General features: G+C 33.9%; 1 long non-coding RNA gene across 1 annotated transcript; it reads right to left on the bottom strand.

Moving 5' to 3' along the window:
- Positions 1-215: 215 nt before the first annotated feature.
- Positions 216-3,801, bottom strand: LOC103583234. Its single transcript, XR_549839.1, has 2 exons — positions 3,657-3,801; positions 216-1,161 (listed from the first exon to the last, which is right to left on the bottom strand). It is a non-coding gene; the product is annotated as an uncharacterized LOC103583234 (long non-coding RNA).
- Positions 3,802-11,472: the final 7,671 nt, after the last annotated feature.

Below are 11,472 nucleotides of genomic sequence, written 5' to 3'. Positions count from 1 at the left end.
CTAACAAAGCTATCCTACAAATATTTTCATAAATGGGATACACCCAAGAAGTACTATAGTCAATTCAGAAAATGGCAAATGTGTCTTGCTATGAAGATTCTTGAGAAACAAAGTATCAAGTCTTATGCTTAGTATTCTGAATTTTATAAACCTTAAAGAAAGTATCTTATTAATACTATTAATTTCATTAACAAACAGCAATTTTCAAAACACACTTCTGTTACTCCAGTGTTTCTTTATTTGGTAATGCTCTGTTTGCTTGAACTTACTCTTAAAATAAAAACCATAAAAACTTCAGTTAGAATTAACAAACATTCTGAGGGTTAATTTTCACTTTACAAATATAAGAGCAGGCTGTTTTTTGATATAATTACTAATTAAATGGCCAATGAGCATATGAAACAATGTTTATCAGTGATCAGTTTCATTTCACTAACTTGATCACTGTTTTTCTTTACTTGAAAGAACAGGGCTTTCCCAATCAAACGTAAACTTTATTTTGATATGATGTCACAGGATGACATTGGAAACGTTTTCCAAAATTAAAAGTAAAGCTTTATCCTTTTACCAAAAGGAGAAAATTACTTTTTAGAGTTTGTTTACTGAAAATTTAAAGCAGAAAGTGAAAAACAAAGATATTTACACAATTTCATCAAGTTTTGTATTTTAAGGACTAAAATATCTTTATATAAAACTATTTCTGCTATATTTATACACCAACAAATCATACTTTCATTCTATTATTTTTTAAAATAAGTAGTAATTTCTTTTTAAATAGTTACAAAGAACTATAAAACTCTTACTTAACTCTAGAAAGGATGAAACCCTTTCATGATACAAATTAAAATATGAAATATATTTGCAAATCTACACTCAATCACTTTAATTTTAACACGTATACAATGGGACGGCCTTCATCAACTTTTTCATTTTGGCATCACAAAGATGGTCTGATGTTCTACAAACAGTATGTTTATATGTAAATCAGAAGTTTAGCTAAAATTCACCCTAAACAGTAATAACTGAGAACAGAATGAAAATCAAGGAAAGGTCTTCAATAGGAAGAAAAAGTCCCACAGTCTCTTAAGCAGTAAGAGCGTCTTCCCAATGTAAGTTTCAAGATGGGCACCGTCCTCCATTTGTCCTCATGTTTCCAGAGCGCTGAATATAACAAAAGAAATATTAATATTAATTACTTAATTTCCTTCTGCCATTATGCAAATAAGAAAAGAACTTACATTCACAAAATCACATAAATCAGGGTGAGAAGACAGTTTAGAGTAATAAAATATATAAAGTTTAAAGTTAATTATATTCCTTTTTTCTAAGTGTCAGATTAGTTCATAACGGAAGAAAAGAAATCCATACATAGACATAAAAAACTAGCACACTGGGGGGTTAGTATAAACTAAAATTTTTACCCTCTTATAGTTCCCATTTCCTTTCTATAGTCCCCAAGACTTCCAGTTCTTAATCTCAGCATTTACTAAATATTGTAAAATTCATTTTTTAAAATTAATATACACTTCAAAATGCAAATTATATATAAAGTAAGCAACAGAATACATTTTTCACAGCTTTGGAAAACTACATTTCTTTAAAAAGTTACACACATGTCCTTGCAGTACCACTCCTAGATATATACCTATGAGAAATGAAAACATATGTCTGCAAAAAAACTTGTACACAAATGTAAGTAGCAGCATTATTCTCAACAGCTGAAAAGTAGAAACAACCCAAATGTCCATCAACTGATGAAAAGACAAAGTGGTATATCCATCCAATGGAATATTATCTGGGCATGAAAAGGAACAAAGTACTGATACATGCTACAACATGAATGAACCTTGAAAACATTATGCTAAGTAAAAGCCAGACACAAAAGGCCACATGTTGTATGATTCCATGTATATGAAGTGTTGAGCATAGACAAAGTAGATTAGTGGTTGTCAGGGGCTGGGGGGAAGAGGAGATAGGGTTGAAGGAATAAGCTACTGCCCGTGTGTATGGGCTTTATTTGGGGGTGATGAAAATGCTCTGAATTTGTTCATGATGATGGTTGCACAAACTTGTGACTATACTTAAAAGCCACTGAATTCTTCACTTTAAAAAGGTGAATTTTAATTCACATAATTTTATGTGTATTATATTTCAATAAAAATAAAGAATAAGTTTTCTCTCACCCTAGAGACCCAGTCTCATTTCTCAAAGACAAACACTGTTTACAGTTTATCTTTTCAGAAAATTTTAGATGTGTATCAGCATATGAGTACATATGATAATCCCTGTCTTTTTTCAAACATACGAGGCAACATTTTACTTTTTCCCCTAAGCTGAGAAACAATTCAATATCAGAACATACAAAATATATCGTTCCTTTTAAAGATGCATTCCACGGTATGGATGAATCAGTCCATTAGGTACCAGCCCTCTACCGAGAAGCATTTGGGTTGTTTCCAATCTACAATTATTTCAAACAATGCTGCAATGAACATCTTTTTAAACAAATCTTTATAGGTTACAAAATTTCAGTTAGACAGGAGGAATAAGTTCAAGAGATCTACTGTATAACATGGTATCTGTAGTTAATAACAATATATAGCATTCTTGAAAAATGCTGAGAGTAGATTTTAAATATTCTCACCACAAAAACGACAACTATGTGAGGTAATGCATATGTTAATTACAGCTTGATTAGCTATTCCACAGTGTGTATATATTTCAAAATATTAGGTTGTATTTGATAAATACATAAAATTTTGTCAATCTTAAAAAATTAAAGTAAAAAATTAAATAAATTTTTACATGCACGAGTATATCTGTAAGATAAACTCTAAGAAGTGAAATTGCTAAGTGAAAGAATATTTGTATTTTTAATTTTGATTTTGTCAAATTGCCGCCAAAAGAGGCCACACACATTTACACTTTCACAGTGTTATATACCACCAGTTTTTGATCCTTTCCAATCTGGTATATAAAAAATAGTACCTTACATTTCTTCAATTTTAAGTGAGCACCTTTACGTATTCTGTTCTTTGTCTTATTCACGTCCTTTGTCTGGTTTTCTACTGTTAGTTTTTAAAAATACTTTAAAGCAACAAAGTAAACAAATTTGTATTTTAAAAAGAATACCATATATTTGGATTAAATAACTCCCAATAAACATGTATCCATGCTCTCTTCCATTTAATCTATGATCTTCTAGTGTTCAGTAATCAAATCTTCATTTGGATTAATTCTAGTAATTTATTACCGCTCATATGTGCAATTAACAAAGATCACCTTATTTATTAATTGGTTTGGAGGCGACGGGAAAGAGGAAAGATGTGTTAGAAAGAAGGAATAAAACTTAAAGTTATGTATGGGGGTGAAGTGGTATCTTTGTACAGTACAACTTATATAAAAAGCAAAAAGGACAAAACTAAGTCATTATATTTGCCCCAAATTCTATAGTTTCCACCTGAATATTTTGGTTGGTCTTTTCACTGTATAATATGGTAAATATGGATATGTAAAGGTCTGTGTATGCTGGAAGGTGTGGTGGAAAAAAAACTGGCAACGGTTAGTAACATAATACCCTGTGCATATTTTTTGTATGCTTGGAAGATTTTTCCCAAAAGAATTTCTTTTAAGTGGTCTACATTAGAAATGCCTACCAGTGTTTTGATACAGGAGCCCTATCCTGCTGCTTGTTTGGAACCTGCTGCAGGGGGTACAAGGGTGTCCAGCTGTTGGCGATGTCCTGTATTAATCAACCATTCATAAAACTTGTTCTCCACAAGTATCTGGAACTGCTTCCTTTGATCCCTAAAATTGCAATTAAGAGCAAAAAGAATATAAGAACACCAATTCATATAAATTTTATTCCAGGTGATTATATAACACTTTAATGGGATAATGCTAAATGATTAATTATTTCTAATTATCCCTTTGTTCTCACTCTGTTCAGAGTCCATTGTACCACCACCACCACCACCACAACAAAAAGGATTGGTCACAAACAATGCCTTCTTTGTAAAGACTTATTGTCAGATATTTACTGAGGACCAAGTGAATGCTGGGGTAGAGTTCTGACTGATGGGGATAAAAATATAAGGAAAAGAGAAGAGACAAGGCCCCTGTCCAGGGAGGATGGCACTGCATGATTCCAGAGGGCACCACTGAAATTCACATTGTGATCTATGTAGTCTATGGCCCTGTGAACTGTATATTCTAGTAGGGAAGATAGGTAATAAATAAAGTAAATATATGATATAAAGTTAAGTAGTTATAAGTGCCCTGAAGAAAAATAGAGAAGGATAAGGAATGGAGAGTATTGGGAATGCTATGTTAGAATCACAATGGACAGAGAAGGCCTCTCTACATGACATGTGAGCAGAAGTCTGAATGAAGTGATGAAGTAAGCAAATGAATATCTGGAGAGAAACCAGGCAGAAGGAACAAAACTACAAAGGTTTTCAAGTGAAATCATATTTAATATGTTTAAGAGAAGAAAGAGAAGAAGAGCTCCTGATAGGCAGGAGCTAGCTTAGCACTATTAGGCTGACCTTAGTGTAGCTAGGATCTAGCCCAGTCATGGTATTCTTCTGTTGAACATAAACAATCCCACAGGACACCAACGCCACTCTGGGATAATGACATACCAAGACAAAAACAAGACCACTCCATAGTCATATCTCAGTACAGACAAAAAGAAAAAATTTGTGGTCCAAACCACAAAAACGACCAAACATCACCCTTTCCTGGCTAATGAGTGAACAATTATAGTTTTAGCTCTACTTTATTTCTCTCACCTAAGATATAAAAATTATTGTTACTAAATCATAGAATTACTCTTGCTTCCAGATAGCCCTGCTTCTTAGAATTCTCCCCCAAATCACCTAACATAAGCCAAAATCCAATGATAAGTCCTCTTTAACTTGCTTTTACTGGTATGAAGCACATTTCTCCATGTTCCCCAACCTTTTACTGAGATGAAACACAGTTCTCTCCCTCCTTGCAATGAGTCAATATACCATCCATCTTTGTTCTACAGATGTGTTCCTGGTGGTCTTTGGCCAGAGGGCAATGACTAAGTAATAGCAAGAAGACTGTTGTATGGTGGGAGGGAGGGAATGAAGAAAAGAATGGTAGAAAATGAGGAAGAGAAAGCCTGGTAGGTATGGTAAAGTCTCTGGATTATATTCCAAGTATGATGGAAAGCCATTAGAGGTGTCAGAGCAGGAAAACCACATGATCTAGTAACTTTTTAAAGAAACATGCTCTCAGTTTGTTTTCAAACTGATTTGTCTTCCTATATTCCCAAAGTTAAATTGACTACTTTCATTGTTTCTAATGTCACCATGGATCTCATTCCCGGAAAACATTATAATTCAGAATCAACATTAAGTGCTTACCACATCCCACACTCTGCACATGTAAGCTTTTCACATATGCAAAAGAATCTAGGCATCTAAACACTAAAAGCATTCAAACAAGAAAATTGCTTTAAAAGGATGTTTATTCAATGACCATTTATTTTTATATCACATTATCATGTTATTCTTATATGATGTGATATATGATAAAAGTTGAAAGAAAATAACAAAGACATTAGAGGCAGTTAAGAACCTCTGTGTTGAGATACTTTCCTTCTATACCTAATTTGCTGAGAGTCTTTATCATGAAGGGATATTGAATTTGGTCAAATGCTTTTTCTGCATCTATTGAGATAATCATATGGTTTTTGTCCTTGATTTTGTTGATGTGATGTATCACATTTACTAACTGGTGAATGCTGAACCATCCTTGGATCCCTGGGATGAATCCCACTTGATCATGGTGTATAATTTTTTTGATGTGTTGCTATATTTTGATTGCTAATATTCTGTGGAGGATTTCTGCATCTATGTTCATCAGAGATATTGGCCTTAGTTTTCTTTTTTTGTTGTATCTTTGGTTTGGTAGCAGGGTGATACTGGCCTCATAGAATGAGTTTGGGAGAATGACTTCTGTTTCAATTTTTTTGAATAGTTTTAAGAGAATTGTATTAATTCCTCTTTAAAGATTTAGTAGAATTTAGCAGTAAAGCTATCTGGCCCTGGACTTTTCTTTGTTGGGAGACTGCTGATTACTGCTTCAATCTTGTTGCTTGCTATTGGTCTGCTCAGGTTTTCCATTTCTTCTTGGTTCAGTCTTGGTAGTTTCCATGTGTCCAAAAACTTATCCATTTCATCCAGGTTTTCAAATTTGTTGATGTATAGTTGTTTATAGTATTCTCTAGTAATTCTTTGTATTTCTGTGGTATCAGTTGTAATGTCTCCTTTTTCATTTCTGATTTTTGTTATTGCATCTTCTCCTTTTTTTAGTTAGCCTATCTAATAGTTTGTTTATTTAATTTATCCTCTCAAAAAACTTTTTGTTTCATTGCTCTTTTGTATCATTTTTGGGGTCTCTATTTCATTTAGTTCTGCTCTTATCTTATTTCTTTCCATCTACTAATTTGGGGATTGGATTGTTGGATAGTATCTCAACACAAATAAAAATCACATATGACAAAACCACCACCAATATCATTCTGAATAAGAACAAGACAAGGATGTCCACTCTCACCACTTCTATTTCACTCCTGTTTAGTACTGGAAGTACTAGCCAGAGCAATCAGGCAAGAGAAAGAAATAAAGGGCATCTCAATTGGAAAAGACAAAGTCAAACTGTCTGTGTTTGCAGATGACATGATCCTATATACAGAAAAAACTAAAGACTACCCTTAAACTCTTAGAGCTGATAAACGATTTCAGTAAAGTTGCAGGATACAAAATCAATATGCAAAAATCAATAGTTTTTATACTCCAACAACAAACTAGTGGAAAAAGAAATCAAGAAAGCAAGCCCATTTACAATAGTTGCCAAAAAAATAAAATTCCTAGGAATAAATTTAACCAAGGGAGTGAAAGATCCGTACAATGAGAACTACAAATCACTGCTGAAAGAAACTAAAGAGGACACAAAAAGATGGAAAAATATTCCATGCTCTTGGATTGGAAGAATTAACACCATGAAAATGTCCATACTACTCCAAAGAGATCTACAGATCCAATGCGATCCCCATTAAAATATCAATGACATTCTTCACAGAAATAGAAAAAAACAATTCTAACATTCATATAGAAAACCAAAGCCAAAGCAATCCTGAGCAACAAAAATAAAGCTGGGAGCCTAACACTACCTGACTCCAAATTATTCTACAAAGCCATAGTAACCCAAACAGCATGGTACTAGCATAAAAACAGACACTCAGACCAATGGAACAGAACAGAGAACCCAGAAATCAACTCACATACTTACAGGCAATTGATCTTTGACAAGGGCAACAGGAGCACACACTGGGGAAAGGACTGTCTCTTCAATAAGTGATGCTGGGAAAACTGGTCATCCATATGCAGAAGAATGAAATTAGACCTATACTTCTCACTGTATACCAAAATTAATTCAAAATGGATTAAAAACTCATAAATAAGACCTGAAACTGTAAAACTCTTAAAAGAAAACATAGAGGGCTGGCCCGCAGCTCACTTGGGAGAGTGTGGTGCTGATAACACCGAGGCCCCGGGTTCAGATCCCACATAGGGATGGCCAGTTAGCTCACTGGCTGAGCATGGTGCTGACAACACCAAGTCAAGGGTTAAGATCCCCTTACCGGTCATCTTTTTAAAAAAAAGAAAAAAAAAGAAAACATAGAGGAAAGACTTCAGGAAGTAGGACTGGGCAAAGACTTTATGAATGAATAAGACCCCAAAAGCACAGGGAACAAAAGGAAAAATAAACAAATGTGATTATATCAAACTAAAAACCTTCTGCACAGCAAATGAAACAACACAATGAAAAGACAACCTGCAGGGTAGGAGAAGATATTTGCAAACTCTGCATCCATCCCACAAGGGATTAATAAGTATCCAGAATATACACGGAACTCAAACAACAGTAAAAAAAAAAAACCAAGTAACCTGTCTAAAAAATGGGCAAAGGAGCTGAATTGGCATTTCTCAAAGGAAGATATACAAATGGCCAATGGACACATGAAAAAATGCTCAACATCACTAAGCATCAGGGAAATGCAAATCAAAACCACAGTAAGATATCACCTCTCACCAGTTACACTGGCCATTATCAAACAGACACAGAATAATAAATGTTGCAAGGATGCAGAGGAAGAACTCTTCTACACTGTTGGTGGGAGTATAAATTAGTGCAGCCATTATGGAAAAGAGTATGGAGGTTCCTCAAACAACTACAGATAGAATCACCATATGATCCAACAATCCCACTGCTGGGTGTATATCCAAAGGAATGGAAATCATCATGTGGAAAGGATACCTGCTCTCCCATGTTTATCACAGCTCTACTTAAAATAGCTAGGAGTTGGAACCAACCATCAATGGATGACTGGATAAGGAAAATGTGGTATATATATACAATGGAATACTACTCAGCCATAAAAAGGAATACTACTCTGCCATAAAATTCCACAATGGAATGCCATTAGCTGCAACATGGATGAAGTTAGAGAAAATTATGTTAAGTGAAATAAGCCAGGCACAGAAAGAGAAATAGCACATGTCCTCACTCATAAGTGGAAGCTAAAAAAAATACAAATAAACAAATAAAGAAAGAAAAATACAACAATCACAACAATTCGTTGAACTTTCAAAAGGAGAGACTGGAACTGAGGCCAGCAGAGGTAGGAAATGGGGAGGGGAAGGTGGGGTAGTGAGAAATTGGTAAAGGGCCACAAAAAAATGGTTACATGTGTAATAATAAACATAGTAATTATCCTGATTTGAGGATCATGTATTGCAACACAGGTATTGATATTCAACGATGTACCCCACAGATATGTATAATCAATTATGTTTCAATTTTAAAAAAATAAAAAAAGAACCTCTGGAACCATGCTGACTAGCAGTGAATCCTGGCTCTTGTGTGACTTTAGTAAAGTACTTAATCTCTCAGTTCTTCAGTTTCCCCATGTGTAATAGAGTATTGTTATGAAGAATAAATAAATTAGTACATAGAAGGTGTTTAGCATAGTACTTAGCACATAATAAGCGCTCAGTACATATTACCTGTTAATATCATTATTATGTAATATGCTGGAAAAAGAATGACTGGTCTGTAGTATTAATGTCTTGGTGGCTCAATCCATGAGGTACAGATTATACAGAATGTTTGTAACAGATAATAGCAGTATTAAGACAATGGACTTCTAGTTAAAGCATGCGTTGTGACTGTTATCAATATTTTTATTTTTTGCCAGGTAGCAAATGTTTTAAAGAGTCTAAATGCAATTGTTTAACTGTATATTATCCATGTTATTCCTTAATCCATAAGATGAGAATAAAGCCAAGACAGTGCATCCGGAAAATATGACTAGATCAAGTCTTTTTTCAATTACTATTTCTCCTAGAATGAAGTTAACTCTAACAGGTCAGGTTCCAGATTTTCTGGGTAAACAATCTTGCCCAGAAGATGAGATACATACACACATACACATCACTAGTACTCATACTAGTAAACACAGTATCTCACACACATAACTAAACACAGAACAGCACACATCACACATACATCACTACTATATGTTACCTTATTAAATATACACATCAATCTAATTGGGTAGAAAATACTTTATATGTATAAGCTACAATTAAGAGACAGAGAAGTTAAATACACACTCAGTGTCACATAGTAAGTGGCATGTTCTATATTAATTCCTGAGTCTGAGACATTCCCCTACAATATAGACACAACTATCCAAAAAAACCCACTAAACTTAAAATCTAACAAAACTGAAAGATCTAATTAATATAAGCATTTTCACTCATACATTAAATAGAAGTTCTGGATCATCAGAAATAGAAACATTTCTGGAATGGCTGCCACTTTCCAAGGTAATGACAACCAGCAAAAACAACTACTACTAGAAAAATAGAATCCAATCATTAAGGAATTTTTCTAAGTCGTAAGAAATAGGGATAGGATATTATGAAGACACGACATTTCACATAAAGATCTCCAAAAAAAACTTGATACCTTTTCTCAAACTAGCTCTAGCTCTCAATTGGACGATGTTTAAATGTTTCCTATTTTTGTCTCCTAATATCTCTAACAAATAAAATTTGATTAAATACCAAAATATTTGTACAAACAGTAATTACTTATTCTGCAAATCCATTACTTTCAAATTGTATATATATATAGTGTTCTGTCTGGAAGAAAACTGATTAATCAAAACTTTCTAAGCTGGGCTCCAATTTTTGGAGTCATCTTTAATTTTCTTGTCTTCTTCACAGGATTTTCCACTGAACCCTTCCTCCTGTCAAAGTATTTCTGTTCTCCACCCCTCTTCTCTTCACTCTAGTCCAGTTTCTTAGTCTGGACTATTGAAATATTACCCTTATTCCCTTCTTTCAATTCTAACCAGAGAATTTTCCCATGTGCTAATCACATTGCTTTATACATTTTTTAATCCACAATAGCATCTAATAAAGTGGTCTGCATATAGTAGGCATTCTACAAATGTTCCCAAATAAATGAAATGGCTTTTTGTACTTCATTCCATTGTTAAAACCCTATAACAACTCCTAACTGTTCAATTCCACTTCCTAATTTTCACTGCCTAGCATTCAAGATTTGACATAATCTGACTCAATCTATCCATCCAAGCTTAAATATCACTATTCCATACCCAGAATCCTGCCTCTGCAATTGATCTTCGGGATTCCTAAGGCCTACTTTCTGATTCCACATCTGCTCCTCCAGTGCTGTTGAAAGTATTCTGCCCAGTCCTCACTTCCTATCCAAACTGCTTATTCTTCAAGGTCCAACACAAATTCTACTTTCTCCATAAATCTTCCCTCGCTATCGACACTGATGTATTCTGGATCTCTATAATCCATACAGTGTGTCCCTGATTTTTGGAGTTCAAAGACCAATACCCTTGATATAAAACTCTGTGGTGTACATAATATAGTAATCATAGCCATCTATTATCACAAGCATGTTATTAAAAATAAGATATCTTAGTACACCAAAAGTAGGGAAAAAATAATCTCAGAATAAAAGATAGTATTTTGCTCTGAGTAAATCTACCTTTATTTAAAAACACTGTACTTATTTTTCACATTTTACCATGGACTAGGGAAAACTTTGACAAAAACTGGCACTAGTCAGTGGACCAGCATTAAGAAGCTACCCTTGGAGATTCTGACTCAGTAAGTTTGTGGTGTGGTGGAGCCAGGGAAATCTGTATTTTTAACAAGCTCCTCGAAGAATTCTGATACACTACCAAGTTTGAGAACCAGTAGTATAGTATAAAGAAGTAAATTAACAACTAAAAACCAATTGGATCATGTGGAATATTCTATATATGATTTAATTTATATGTCTTATATCTGACAACTAAACTCAAGCTTCTTTTTTTTTTTTTTTTTT

This window comes from Galeopterus variegatus, unplaced genomic scaffold (assembly GCF_000696425.1).
Source record: "Galeopterus variegatus unplaced genomic scaffold, G_variegatus-3.0.2 Scaffold20774, whole genome shotgun sequence".
Lineage (NCBI taxonomy): Eukaryota > Metazoa > Chordata > Mammalia > Dermoptera > Cynocephalidae > Galeopterus > Galeopterus variegatus.
The sequence above is the reverse complement of the archived record's forward strand: the minus strand, read 5'-3'. Positions and strand labels throughout refer to the sequence as shown.